Source organism: Dermacentor silvarum, unplaced genomic scaffold (assembly GCF_013339745.2).
Source record: "Dermacentor silvarum isolate Dsil-2018 unplaced genomic scaffold, BIME_Dsil_1.4 Seq479, whole genome shotgun sequence".
Lineage (NCBI taxonomy): Eukaryota > Metazoa > Arthropoda > Arachnida > Ixodida > Ixodidae > Dermacentor > Dermacentor silvarum.
The window spans coordinates 124,199-140,130 of NW_023606300.1; positions in this window are offsets into that span (position 1 = coordinate 124,199).

Genomic DNA, 15,932 nt, shown 5'->3' on the forward strand with positions numbered 1-15,932 from the left:
TCGATTCCTTCTGTGAGAAACCTCTCGAAAACAACTGCTAATCCTGAATAATAATGGGGCACTATATACCAAAACAACATGCACACAGCCCAGTGAGCCATTAATGTACCATAGATGTCCATAGAACTCATGTTGAGACATTGCACACATCCTATAGATATCTATATTTCTCCAAACAACGTTACAAATACGTACCATGGATAATCTAAGTCCCATCAGATCATGTTGCTCTAACGTTGAAAGGATGTCGCAGCTGGACATAAGTAACCTCTAATAGATGTTCTTTTTGGGGACGCAGGAGGTCCATAGAACATCTAGTGGATCTTTCCTGCTGACGCTATAATGAGCTGTATACCTGCGAGTGCCACAGTAGATGTACTATTGAATACAAATGAAATGCGAACAGCAGAGTGTATGGCCAAACCTTACTAAAAGCACAGTGTGTGGCGTCGGCCAGCGATGATTGTACACATGCATGTGGTTTCGATGCGGAGTGCGGGGCTGCTTGTCCTAGTGCGTATTACGTCACCTGTGTTTTTTTTGGAAGCTTGTATTCTCACCCCGCCATTGCAGTGCCATTCCTATCTGTGATTACTTTTAAGGTGGCTAGCACTGTTGTTGCGCATCCAATGCAATACATTTTTCGTGCTATTCAAATTACGATTAGACACTGGCAGCTTTGATGGTAACAAAAGCAAAGCAATGCACGTTAGCAAGCTGGTGTGCATGCCAGCTATATCACGCTACAGATGTAGTGATGGTGCTAGTCACCTAACACTGTACTGCCAGGTGGGTATGGCACTGCCCGAGGAGAGATGAGAAAACTTTCGGACAAAATACGGGTGACGTTTATCGCAATAGGGCGAGCAGCGCTGCACTCTTCCTCGAGAACTACATCCCCACGCACGTGCACAAGGACTGGCCGACGACATGCACAGTATACCTTTAGTTATGCTTCCGCCACACACTCCGCTGTTCGCATTTAATTTGTCCTCGATGGTACATCTGCTGAGGCACACTAATGGCACAGTTACCCATTGTCGGCATGTAGCTGGTGAGTTTGCTTGAAATGTTTTGTTAACGTGTAAACGTGTGAATGTGAAATATAAACTGCAACACTTAAGGTGAAATCCTTAGATTGGCTCAATGGTCGAAAAATTCGATGTCCAGCGTCGCAGCACCAAAATTCAATGGCACCAAAATTGGGATTGAACCTTCGACCTTTGGTGTTAATTAGGTCGAAGCGAATTAAGGCACAGTTCATTAAGATAGAGTTAATTGAGGCACTCTAAACCCACGGCCTTTGTTGGGAGTCGAAACCACTTGGAGATATGGGCCAACCGGCCACATCTCCAAATTATCTCCAAGTGGATTCAATTGACATAGTGAAGGTAGAGTCGAACCTTGGGTGTTCATTAGAGCGAAGTTACTTTAGGCAAGTTAATTACGGCAGAGTAATTAAGGCACTCGAACTTTGGTGGAAGTCGAACCCACGACTTTGGTGTTAAGACAATGTTAATTAAGATACAATTAAGGCACTCAAACCCTCGACCTTTGGTGGAGTAGAGCCAGCAACCGTTGGTGTTAATTATACGAAGTAATTAAGGCACAGGTAATTAAGGCAATCGAGCCCACAACTTTGTTAGGAGAAAACAATAGAAGTAACAACGCATGCGAATGACAAATAATTTAATGAATGCTTCGTGAGTGCGCAGGCTTCTGCCTTCATCCTCTTCAGTGTTCGCTAAAGTGACTGTCAACTTTTATATCTAGTCTAGCGCTCATCAAATGCGGAAAACTGTGCTAAGAAAACCGTAATCCGCATTTTGATTCATTATGCATCATTACAAATCCTGCAATGGATAAATGAAAACTAGTGAGTTCAGTAAGCACTAGGTAAAGCACACCAGTGAAACTCACAATGTCATACCAATGTTACTTTTTTATTTATACAAACTTATATAAGCTTTATTACAAAAATGATCGGCCCCCAGCCACGCACATGTATGAACTTATTCACTTACATGTCTCGCGTATACAAACAGGTTAAACGCGGATCTAAAAAAAAAAAACACGTAATCAAACACAGATTCTTGAAAATTAAACTTTATTAAAACACACGTAACGAGTCGGCACAAATTACTCGTAGGCACAGTGCCACAATTATAATTTAAAAGAATAAAATGATTAGTAAGAGGTAGTATCACATACTAATTAATGACCAAAGTGCATGGCCTGCTTGCCAGCACCTGCTTCTGGGGCCACCGGATTCAAGATAGAAAGCCAGTACTTTCTAGCTGCATTGAAAATATATGGTAAAATAAGTTCCACGCAAGCAGAATCCAGAGATGGAATGTTTATCTGATAGGCAACTTGGCCAGGCAGCTTCTCAGATCACAAAGGGCCAATAACCTATGCTGCCAGAGACTTAGAGATAGGCATTGCAAATGAGAAATATCCCTGACACTTGAAGAGGAACGCAGGAAACCAAGTGATACAAACATGTGCGAAAATTAACCATCAAAACATTGCCTCCAGAACATTCCGTAAGCGCTCCGCAAGGCGAACAAACGTTACCACAAATAGCAGTCAGAAGCACAGCTCTAAATTTAAGCACGCAACTGTACAGTTCTGCTAGTATATACGTACTTGGGCCATGGTTCAACCGCACAAAAGTCGAAAAAGACACAAATAAAGCACATGCTGCTCGCGCCCGGACAATTGCTGCGCACATGCATCGAGGCGCGTGTTGCTGAATTGATATCAGTGGCGATGTGAAGTCAAAGCTATTGCGAGTTCAAGCTTTTTTTTTTTTTTTAATGAACTGTCGTATACATCAGCAAGTTAAAGGTTACGTATTTTCAACAATGTACTAATATATATAACTGAAAAATAAAGATAAAGTATCTTTGTATGAGAAAGAAATGGCGTAACCGAGACCGAAAGCATAGCGAAAAAATGGCGAAAGTATTGGCTTTTGCGCGCGGTGTCCGGCAGCAACGTTACTAGAGCTCCAGCAGTGCGTGCAAAGGGTCGTGCTAAATTGCAAAATAATTAATTTAATGCTTTTGCTCTCCTAGCTTCCCATTGTCAGGCATTAGAGACCAATTTGCTTGTATTTCTGCGGCATAGTGCGTGCATCGACTCATAACGCACAATGTACGATCAATGAACGAGAGCTTTGAATGTGCAAGAGATGTCCAAATCATAAGGACATTCGACGTCCTCTGGATGACCCTTGACTGCCACGTACTAGTCGAACATACTATAGATGTAAATGGACGTCGTTAAATGTCTTGGATATTTGGTCTTTTGTGGTACATCCAATGGATATTTGTGGTTCACTGGGAGAGGCTTGAGTGCTGAAGTTTTGACGAGAGGTGTTCACGAAGAAACGTCGCACAAAAGTAAAGGAGGTGCAGGTAATCGTCATTCTATGAACCAATTAAAATAATTAAGTTCTGGGGTGTTTACGTACTAAAAGACAATGTTGTTATCAGTCACGCGGTAGTGGGCGACTCAGGATAAAGTTTTACCGCCTGGGTTCTTCAAGTGCAACTAAATCTAAGTACGAGTTCTATAGCAAAAACTGCAATAGTAATGGCACTGTATAAAATGTAAACAAACTGCAAATTTTCTTACCTGCAGTTCATTGGGCGCCAAACTCGCCGTTTTGGTCCCAGCGGCTTGAGAACGTAGATTCATCGCTGAACACGACTTGTTCCCATCAGCTGGCGTCCATGTTTGCACAGCCCCGCGCAAACTGCAGTCGCAGGGTCCTTGCCTATCCATGAGGTGGGGCTTCTGGGCCGCGACGCAGTTCATAAGCCCTGCTTCGACCAATCTTCTGCGGATGGTCCAAACGGAGATGTTCAGCTGCAGGGCGTCTCTTATGCCTTTTGCTGATATAAATGGATCAGCTACTACAGTTGCAATAATTAATCTGTCGACCTCATCTTCCATACACCTAGGCCTTCCGCTGCGCTGTCTATCTACGATTCGCCTTTCTTTGCGATAGGCTTGGATGACACGGCTCACCGCATTTCTTGACCTTTCAAGGAGCCGGAAGATGACCCGTTGCGAAAAGCCTTGGATGCTTAAATCAACTATGCGCCTCCTCTCATCGAGGGAATCCGTGGCGACATTCTTGAAGAAGACAAAACGGCGTCTTTAAGCACTCATTCTTATACTCTTTCGACAAACGAGATTGTCCAATAGCTACAGGTAGCCTGTGCAGGTGATAAGCTCTGTCATGGTCACATCTATTCGAGCTATCGCTTTTCATTACTGCACACAAAAAACTACGAAGCCAAACATAAAATGCAAACCGAATGCTACTGCGGCTGCGTCGAAGGCACGCGGGCAAGTACCGAGTGTCCAATCTGTCGGCTTGACTTCAATGCAATGCGTAGTTATTGAGAAGAATAAAGATCACCATCCCGCTCAGCTACGGGGCTGTGAAACGCCAGACATGCTTTGTACCGCAACACGGAATGTCGCAATATATTGAGTATAAGGCGTTTTTAAAATTTGTTTTGTTTTTACATGGCACTTCGAATTGAATTGTGTTCACATGGAATTTGGTACGCTATGTTACAGAACAAGGCAAGCGAAAAACCACAATGATGCTTGTAAACCTCTCTTAATGGTTCGATGGAACAGGTCTCAACGATTCAATGCGGTAAATTAAGCCGCTCCGTGTGACGCAAGTCATTGCCGCCGATGGATATCTGACCATTTATTGAAAGCGCTAAACCGCCTTGCATCTCCATCATCCACTTTTTTCAGAGCACAGCTCTTAGGCGCCCGTTGCTGCTACCAGCGTTGGCGTCGGCGTTTTCCGGCGGTGTAACCGAGCGAACTATGAAAGAGAGAACGCGGTACACTGCGGGGTAATGAAAAACGCGAGGAGGAAAGCGCCTGAGGCTACGGTGAAGTAGGTATGGGCAGAGTAGCGCACGTCGTTCTGGGAGGTCACTTGGTGACAGTAGGTCTGAATCGCACCCACGCGTCACCCACGCGCTGGCCCTCGCAATCTCCAAATTATTCGAGGCAGTCGCGCCACACTTCGATTGTTTGCAATACGCCGCATGAGGCAGATTGTCCGGGACATCCAATATATCGCAAAATGAAAACACGTATAGAGGTGCGCTCAAATTTCGCATTAGGAATTATCGTAATCGCCGGTTTACTGGTTCCGAGAACAAATCTGCGATGATTCCCTGTTCTTCTCCATGGCTCTTCTCTCCAGCTGCTCGCTATTCGGTAATTTCACGCATGTGTCTGGGCAGATGATATTTGGACCGAGTACCACAAACAATTGCATCATGTTTAAGTTTTAGGAAGTGGAGCGCAAAAGACATCGCTGCTTTCTAACCTTATCACAAAACTCAATGTTAGAAAAAGTGACGCGAAGCATGTTTTTCGCGCCGCGGTTGTGTCAACAAGCAAGGCGCAGAGAGTGGCGCGCTCCGAGCGCTGCCAGTGAAAATGAAGTGTTTTCGTCACAATATAACGATATCATCACTCGGCCGATTCGACGGCGACTGCAGAAGTGACACCTTGCGTTCTCTCACGCGTTCCGGTGCTGCGCGCGGTGAAGCGAGCGAACAAGCAGGCTGGCAGATAAGAAAGGACGCGCGTGCGCAGTACGCGCTCTCGAACTTCGGCGCGCAGCCGTCAGAAGGCGCAGCCACGCAGTTTTGGTCGCCGCTCCCGTGGTCTCTAATATTTTGCACTCGACTGTACGTGCGGTCTATCGCTGCAACAGAAACTGAGCGGCGAATGCACAGTGCATAAAGGTCAGAGCCGTGTGGAGATAAGAGACGGTGCGGCGAGCGACGAGCGCGGTTGTTGGCAGAGGAGAAGTGCGCCCCCCCCCCCCCCCCCGCTCCCTCGGCGCTGGCTTCCCGCTTCCTTGCTTGCGCGTGGGAGAGATAAGAGACCGTGCGGTCGAGCGACGAGCGCGGTTGTTGGTAGAGTAGGAGTGCCTCCCCCCCTCCCGCTCCCTCCGGCGCTGGCTTCCCGCTTCGTTGCTTGCGCGTGGGAGATTGAGTGCGTTCGCTCTCCGTGATAGCGCGCGTCCCCGCACGCTTCCGCTCGGGCATACGGCGCGCGGTGAAGATTTTATCTATACAGAACCTCATGGCGACGGCGACGGCAGAAATCCGGTTGAAGTGTCCATATAATTGCTATCGCAATAAAACTTGGGAAACACACGTTCGGAGCGGCAGGGCGACCACCACTTGGACTGCTCATGGCGAGCAGTCCCCGCACGCTTCCGCTCGGGCATACGGCGCGCGGTGAAGATTTTATCTATACAGAACCTCATGGCGACGGCGACGGCAGAAATCCGGTTGAAGTGTCCATATAATTGCTATCGCAATAAAACTTGGGAAAACACACGTTCGGAGCGGCAGGGCGACCACCACTTGGACTGCTCATGGCGAGCGGGAGAAACTAAAGGCGCGCGAAAGCAAGTTCGCGCCGTTTTCGTGACGTCAGGGTCACCTGACGGGGTAGTCTCGCGCGCCGCCACCATTCAGCGTGGCGGATGCGCTACCTCCGCGAAAGAGGGGGAGAAAAAGAGGAAGTTGACCACGCCAGCGAGGGCGTTGCGGCGTAGATCAAAGCGTGTCGCTACTTTCTAACATCAAGGGGCTTTAGAGAGAATGAGGTGCGCGCGCTCCGTCATTTTCATACCGCGGAACTACCGTGGCGCCCCAGTGGAGTATGCAGCTGTCGCACCACCTGTCGTGTGCCCCACTCCGTAGAGGAGAGAAAGGGGGGAAGGTAGGAGAGGAGATAGAGGGGGAGGAAACGTGCATGCGCTGTGGGGGTGTGGGGCGCCGTGGCACAGAGGCAGGGACGAACAAAGCCCCCACCATAAGCTGCTTCGCATCTAAAAAATGTGCGGAGCACCACAAGTGCGCGCCACAGAAGAGCAAAAACGGTGCAATGGTCCTCAGCGGCAATCGTACGTGATACGTGACTGACAGCAACGCCGGAACACTTCGTGCCTAATTATGCCCTTAAAGCCTTTATTCTTGCGTTAATCGCCGCGCGCAACACCGCGTTGGCGGTCAGCCACGTGCCTTCATAAGTGCTTAGTCGCCAACCATGACTGCGGTTTCGTCCGCACTTGTTGCAGCAAACTGTGGTTTCGTTTTGACTTGGTGGGTATGTCGGCCGCCTGCCTTCAGATCCGCAAGGTCACCGCCCATGATCGCGTCGATAGCGGCCACAGTTCTGTTCGCAGCGGTTGCGGCAAGCATTAGTTTCGCTTTGACTCGGTGCAAAGCAATCCGTTTTTTCTCCGCGGTCGGACGGTGATGCGTCGCAAAAACAGATGCCTGCTCATCATTCCTCGGAAATGCCGGACGCAAACATAACGTACGAAGGCGTCTTTTCCCTCCTTCTAAACATTAATGTAAAAAAATCTAATGGTCCTGACGATATACCAAATGCTTTTTTACGTAGATATGCGGAATGGATTGGACACTATCTTACGATCATTTTTAAAGCATCACTTGAACAAAAATGCGTCCCAAATGACTGGTTAGTGGCCAAGGTTGTTCCAATTTTCAAATCTGGAGACCGGCAAAAAATTGAAAATTACTTCCCCATTTTCTATCTTGTCTATGCTGTAAACTTCTTGAGCATGTAATATCGAAATCAATATACACCTACCTGGAAGACAAAAAACTTCTATATCCCAATCAACATGGTTTAGGTGAAATCTTTCGACAGTAACGCAGCTGGTAGAAACAGTTGATGATTTTGCGCGGGCCTTGAACAACAAAGGGCAAATTGACTGTATTTGTCTTGACATGTCCAAGGCCTTCGACAGAGTCCCTCATTCAGAGCTAATTGATAAGCTGGTTCATCTTGGCATAAACTACAATATAACACAATGGATTCGTGCATACCTAACAGGCAGAACTCAGTACGTAGAAATTAATGGCTCTAAATCAGAATTACTAGACGTCACATCGGGTGTCCCACAAGGGTCTGTATTGGGTCCAGTCTTGTTTCTTGTTTATGTTAATGATATTGCTCAATGTATTAACAAAGATATAAGGGTGCGACTTTTCGCAGATGATTGCCTGCGTTATAAAGAAATAAAGAGCCAGGACGATTCAAAATTCTTAATGACGCTCTCCAAGTGGTTGAAGAGTGGTGCGAAATTTCAAAAATGAAAATTAACAGAGATAAAAGTGTTGTATTTCGTGTCACAAATAAGACAAAACATGTTGATTTTAACTACACCCTGGGTACTTTCACACTTGCCGCAGTTGATAGCCTCAAATATTTAGGCGTAACTATTTCCAAAAACCTGAGTTGGAAGGAACATTTTAAAAACATTTGTTTCGATAGCAGAAATGAAACTCTGGTTTTTGCGTAGGAAGCTCAAGCTTGCTTCGAAAGACGCTAAGTTAACTGCCTACCTATATCTCGTAAGACCGATACTGGAATATGCCAGTATTGTATGGGATCCTTATGAAACAGGATTGATCAACATGATTGAAAGAGTCCAACGAAGAGCTGCTCGATTTATATTGTCTCCTTACTCGCAAACTGATTCTGTTACAGGAATGTTGCACTTACTTAAATTATCCCCCTTAGCCGAACGACGCCATGTAGCCAGACTTAAGTTTCTTCTCTTACTTTGGAAACATCATTTAACATAAATGCTACTCACTACTTAGTGCCACAAAGAGGCAGAGCCTCAAGAGGTACACATGAACAGAATTTCCGGATATCTCAACTGCACATTAATGCATACGCGAATTCTTTTTTCCCCCGAACAATAAATCAATGGAACAGACTACCAACAACCATTATTCAAAGTGACACCGTAACACAATTTGAAAACAAGCTGAAGCAAATCATGTCCTAAACAAGATTTTTTACATTATGTTGGATATAAAAATACTGTGTCCATTGTCTCTGTATATTGCTGTTGTATTTGTACTCTTGTTAGTGCCCTTGTGTTTTATGAATCTATGCTCAAAAAGACAGTATTTGATGTATACTTTGCGTGCATTGTGTATAATGCACATTATGTTATTATATATATATATATTTTAATTTTCTGTGCTGTACCCCACCCCTGTAACGGCCTCCGGGCCAACAGTATGCCTAAATAAATAAATAAAAATAAATAAAAAAGCTGTCGAAGATGAAGAGCACCAGCTACACTACGATGGACGGACAATTTTGTGGCGACCAGCTCACTGGCTAAAAAATAATCGGGATGTTCGAGCGGTAGTGAAACGCGATTCTCAGATGAAGACGCACGCCGCAGCTGCGAAGGTGTCGCGAGGTCTTCGCCGCTGCTAGCGCTAATTCATGAGATGATGAGAATTTCAGCTTCTGCACTGCGATTTTGCAAAATAGCAACAAGATTTGCGATTCATTCAGTAAATAAAAGCGTTGTTGACGTAGTAAGCATTCGTTTGTTTTCTTTATACACCCCTCAATAATTCGACATTCGGTTAATTAGGACAATTTCATTCAGTTAATCTGAGGATGTGGGGGGGGGGGGGGGTCCTTGGCACTTCATGGAGTTTAGCAGGGTTCCTTAGAACGAACGTGCTTGAGAACCCCTGACTTGGAGCACTTCAATCCACAAGCCTGATGTTATTGCGCTCACCGAAACATGGCTCTATGATGGTGTCTTTGACCATGAATTTATGCCTCCCCAGTTAGCTGTACAGAGGCGCAATAGGAATTCTAGGGGTGGGGGCGTAGCCCTGCGTTTCAGGCAGGCCTTAAAGCTGTATGCTTTGCTCAGCCACCTGGAGTTGAGCCCACGTTTTGTAAGTTGTTTTTCAAAAGCCAATATACAGTAATAGGAGTGGTGTACAGAAAACCAGGTGAATTTGTGGGATGTGGTGGAAGGACTGAAAACATTTATGGCTTCTATTACGTCGCACAACACCTAAACTGATCTTTTGTGGCGATTTTAATTTGCCAGGCATTGACTGGAGTACTTTCAGAACCAGTAATAACAATGTTGTCAATAACGATGATTGACATTGCGTTTTATTTTGACCTAAGAGAACTAGTTCAGAATTGCACACGCATACACGGTCAGGCTTATTCTTGACCTTGTTTTTGTGTGAAGTAACATCCATCATTGAAAGTGATGTGGTTGATGAGATATCGAATCACAAAGCAGTATTTGTGCAGTTCTCTTCTTTGAAAGTAAAAAACTGAAGGTTACACATATTCGTGACTTCTCAAAAGCTGATTATGTATCTGTATTGGGCAGATTAAATTCTTCTGACAACGAATTGTTTTCGCAGTGTTGGTACATATGATGTCGATTCTCTGTGGTTGAAGTTTAAGAATACAGTTCCATTTAGAAGTATTTTAAAACTATTTGTACCACTTAGAACTAAAAATTAACATGTCCAATCCTAGGTTAACAAGAGATACCATTCACCTAAAAAGAGAAGTCAAACGTTCAAGAAAACTGCCGAGAACACATCGCCATAGCACGATCAGACAAAGTCAGATTGCAAACATGTCTCATGAACTTAATAAGACGCGAGAAGAAAAATACAATTTTTATAATGTCTGCGTTAGCTAAATGATTATAGAGTCTCCAGCAAACTTGTGGAGATTTATAAAACCCATCCTGTCTTAACACTGATACCTTTACTGCTTGTACTTCTGATGCGATTGTAATTGCCAATGCATTTAACGAACATTTTAGATCAGTGTTTATAACCGACAGCGAAAACTTAACCTCTCTATGACAGTTTTAAGGATCTGCCTCCTACTGAAACTTGGGCGTATCGGAAGCTGGGATATTTAATTTACTTTTAGGCTTGTGAAACAAGAAATGTCCAGGTCCGGATAAAATACCTAATGTATTTTGAAAGCGTACAGGAAAGGTATTCTATATGTCTTGTAATAATTTTAATGAATCGCATTCTAGTAGTCTTTTACCAGTGACCGGAAAGAGTCAAAAGTAAAGCCTCTACATCATGGGTTCTCAAAGTGGGTTGGGCAGAACATACGGGTTCCGCAGGCCCCTGCTCGGGGTTCCGCGAGCCACTGATAAATTTTCCCTGGTCTCGCTCTCGACAAGTGTCTTAAACGGCGAACCACGAGGTGCGCTTGATCGAAAGAACCTCCATTACCCATGCCCGAGTGTCAAAAATGCACATCACAGTGCGTAACAGCAACGCGCGAACTGCGCAATAATACGCAAGCAGCTTTTAGCCACCCAACCTCTGAGAACGGGCAGCGCGCCTAAGCTTTCACACTTGAATCTCGGAGGCCGTAGCTTACCACCATGCGCGTTTCTCCTATTTGTAGATAGGGTCGGTGCCGATAGTGACGTATACGTTGGAGGAAAAAACATGTGCGGAGCGCCGCAAATGCGCGCCGCAGAAGAGCAATAACGGCGTAGCATCCAACCAAACGAATCGGCGTAGTCCGCATCGCCGTGGTCCTCAGCGGCGATCGTAAGCGGCACGTGACTGACAGCAACGCCGAAGCGCTTCGTGCCTAACCTTTAAAGCCTTTATTCTTGCGTTTATCGCCGCGCGCAACACCGCGTCGGCGGCTAGCCGCGTGCCTCAGTAAGTGCGTAGTCGCTATCTGTAATCGCGTCGATAACCACCGCAGTTTCGTCCGCCGCGGTTGCGGCAAATAGTAGTTTCGTTTTCACTCGATGCGCGCGTCGGCTGCGTGCCTTCACAACTGCGCAGTCGCCTCCCATGGCAGCGTCGATAGCGACCGGCCGCAGTTTCGTCCGCACTTCTTGCAGCGAACGGTAGTTTCGTTTCGACTTTGTGCGTGCGTCAGCCGCCTGCCTTCTGAACCGTAAAGTCGCCGTCCATGATCGTCGATAGCGGCCGCGGTTTCGTTCGCAGCGGTTGCGGCAAGCAGTAGTTTCGCTTTGATTCAGTGCAAAGCTGTCGAAGATAAAAAGCACCAGCTACATCGCGATGGACGGACAATTTGTTGGCGAGCAGCTGAGTGGCGAAAAAATAATCGAGATGTGCGCCCGTTGGTGTGCAAAGCGCGTCTCAGATGAAAACGCGCGCCGCGAAGGATGTTGCGAGGCCTTCGCCGCTGCTAGCGCTAATCAGTCATGAGATGAAGAGAATTTCAGCTTCCGCACTGGTCTTGTACTAAATAGAAACAAGATTTGACGATTCATTGAGTAAATAGAAGCGTGATGACGTAGTGAAGTATTGGTTTATTGTTTTCTTGATACCCTCGATAACTCGACATTCGGTTAGTTTGGGGGTTTGGGGGGGGGGGTTCCTTGGCACTTTATGGAGCTTAGCAGGGTTCCGTGGGATGACTGTACTTGAGAACCCCTGCTCTACATAAACAAGGTGGCAACACATCAGATAACTAACTACAGGCCGGCACCTCCGACTTGTACATGTTGCAAAGTACTGGAACACATCATATAGAAGCACGTAAGTGAATTCTTGGACATTAAGACAGTCGTATCCCAAACAGCACGGGTTCAGGTATGATTTTCCCATGGTTACACAGCTAATTCAGGTAATTCATGATGATGCTTTAGCGATAAATAGCTGTTGTCAAGTTGATGCTATATTATGCATTTTGCCAAGGCATTTGATAAGCTGTCACACCCAAAACTACTTCTTTACTACCATACATTTTTAAAAATCAATATGACTTGTAATTTGATCCAGTCTTACTTAACATCTATGTATCCATATTGTAGTGTCGTGCAATAGCACCAGGTGCCGCCACTCATCTGCGATTATCTGTAGACGCCAAGATGTGGCGCCACACTCGATATAGTATGTATATATAGGACAGACATCCTTGAATAAAGGGCTCCCGTTCGTCTGGGCTACGATGTGTGGTGTGGTGCATCCGTTCGGCCGCACCGTCCGGCCGACATAACAAACTGGCGACGAGGATGCTACCCGGAATTTCGCCGACGCCGCCGTTCCTCGTTTCACCAGGCACGCCCGCCATCCCCTGGCCGCGATGGCTGCGCCTGTTTGAAAACATTCACGCTCGCCTCTGGAGCGTCTGAGCTATCGGCGGCCCGCCGCCGAGCCCTCCTTCTGCACTGCCTCGGACCTGAGGACAACGAATTTTCGACGCCCTGCCCACCGCAACCACCATCGAACGCCCCAGACCACCGCCCGCGCATCCGAGTGCGGGAACCGCCCCCCTTCAGACGGTTACGCCTTCTGCAACCACCGCTGCAGTTGGAACGACAGAGATCAAACAAGCCGATGCCGAGCTCGCACAGCCACCGGACGAGTACGACGCAGCTGTTCAAGCCCTGGCTCGACACTTTTCCGCTACTTGCACGTACGCGTCGAGCGACATCGCTTCCGTGACCGTCGTCAACTGCACGGTGAGCCGATATCGGAGTTTGCTCTTGCGCTTCGCGAACTGGCTTCGTCATGCAACTTTGCCGCGCAAGCGGTGATCCAAATCTGTGCGACCAGTTCGTCGCCGGGGTCACATGCCCGCGCCTACGGGAGCGGCTATTGCTCGAGGGTGACGCGCTCACGTTTGACCGCGCCGTGGAGATAGCGCTTCTTTCGCGAGCAAGTGCAGCGCGAATCCGAAGCTCTCGGAACAGCCCCTGTGGATCGAGTAGTACCACAACATAACCGCGGACGCAACCCGACAGGCCGTCGCAGACATGTACGCCAGTCCAGCAGTACCGACCGACGTAGTACGCCTAGCTCTTCGCGCTCCGGCTTCGTTCGTCCGCCTGCGCCGGAGATTGCTAGCGCCGTCGTCCCGTACTCCGTAACACAAACGTGTGCGGCAACTGCGGCGCACAAAACTGCCAGCCGTCAGCCTGTGCAGCCCGCGGTCGAGCCTGCTTCGCGTGCGGCCGCCGAGGCCACTTTCAACAGTACTGCCGAAATTCGCGTCGCGGACGTGGAAGACGCCCGGCTCGAGTTGCCGAAATCGTTTCAGAGGAAGACGCTGAGAGTGTCGTGAATATTTTTACTGTTCACGCTGAGAAGCGTACGGGCGTCTACGTTGATGTCGGGGTTCAACCTGTTGCTCTGGCATCACGCCCGTGCGTCATAACATTCTTAGTGGACACTGGCTCAGCTGTGTCGATAATGGGAGAACATAACTTAGGAGCCGGTTCAGAGACCAAGTTGAGCTGAAAAAGTCGCAAATAACGTTGCTGGATTTTTCACGTCGGAAAATTCCTGTGCATGGCCAGGTTCACCGCCCTCGTACGTACAAATCAGAAACGGCTGTAGTAACGTTTCACGTTACACCAGGTGGACATCACTCCTGGTGTTGATGCTGTAAAAGCTCTTGGTCCCAGATTGTAGGCACAGAATTGCGCTGCCTTAATATGGCCGTTGAACCGAACGTCGACACAAAAGGCCCCAAAATCCTACGCCCCGAAATGCATTCGCAGAAACACAAACAAGTTGTCTCCGCCCACACGAAGCCACCACTGGGTCCACCCAAGTTTGGTATGCCTACTTCATTATGGGCCAAGTTCGAACACTTGTTTTCACCAGAGCTAGGACTTGCCAAAGGTGTCCAGCATCGGGTCAGCTCAAACAGTCGGTAGCTCCTGTCACGCAGAAGCTCAGACGCCTACCACTTTCAGTGCGAGAAGCAGTCAGCGACGAACTGAGGAACCTACTTTCTGCTGATGTCATTGAATGCGTAAATGCGTCAGAGTGGGTTTCCCCTATTGTTGCAGCTCGCAAGAAAGATGGCAGCATTCGCATCTGCGTGGACCTCCGCGAAGCTAACAAAGCTGTGGTGGTCGACAGCTTTCCCCTGCCACACACAGAAGAGTTGCTGCATGCCCTGAACGGTGCCCGTTACTTTTCTAAGTTGGATGTGGCCTCCGCATACTACCAGGTTCTGCTTCATCCAGACAGTAGAGATATTACAGCGTTCATAACGCACGATGGCCTTTTTCGATTTAAGAGAGTATGTTTCGGCCTAGCCTCAGCACCAGCAGCATTCCAGCAACTCATGACGTCAATTCTACAGGGATGCAAAGGCGTTCTCTGCTACCTGGACGACGTCATCATCTTCGGCAAGTCGGAGAAAGAGCACATGCGGAACTTAGAGGAAGTCCTGCAACGAATTTCACACGCTGGGCTCAAGCTAAATGACAAATGTGTTTTTCAACACATCCGAACTCTCGTTTCTTGGTCACCGCGTTAGCGCCGAAGGAGTAGCACCCCTTCAGACCAAAGTTGACGCCATTGTTCACGCTGCCACCCCTACAGATGCTGGCAAGCTCCGGTCGTTCCTGGGACTAGTAGAATACTATGCTAGATTTGTTCCACGCCTAGCAGAGGAAGTGGAGCCCATGCGCAGACTTCTTCGTAAGGACACTCCTTTTATCTGGGACACTGCTGCTGAGACAGTCTTACAAGAGTAAAGAACCTCCTAGCCTCCACAGGGTACTACAAATGTTCGATCCAGCACTTCCCGTCATTGTGGCCACCGATGCATCGCATAGGTTTAGGTGCGGTACTGCAACAAGTTGATGGTCGGCACATTCGAACTGTGGCATTCGCGTCACGAACATTGACGGAAGCAGAACGGAAGTACTCGACTGGTGAACGTGAGGCTCTAGCTTGCTTGTGGGCTCTAGAGAAATGGCATGTGTACCTATGGGGTCGTCCAGTTACTCTGCAAACGGATCACCAAGCTCTAGTAGCCCTGCTTTCTTCTCAAGGCACAGGACAGCGACCACTCCGCATAGCAAGATGGACTGCACGGTTACTGCGGTACAACTTCACGATGCAGTACAGGCGTGGTGAGCACAACAAGGTAGCTGATGCCTTGTCCCGGCTACCTCTTCCAGACACTGAAGGTGGCCCCGAGTCAGAAGAAGAAATAGTGTCTCTGGTAATGTGTGTACATCACGATGAACTGAAGCATGCAACCGCGGAGGATAGCAC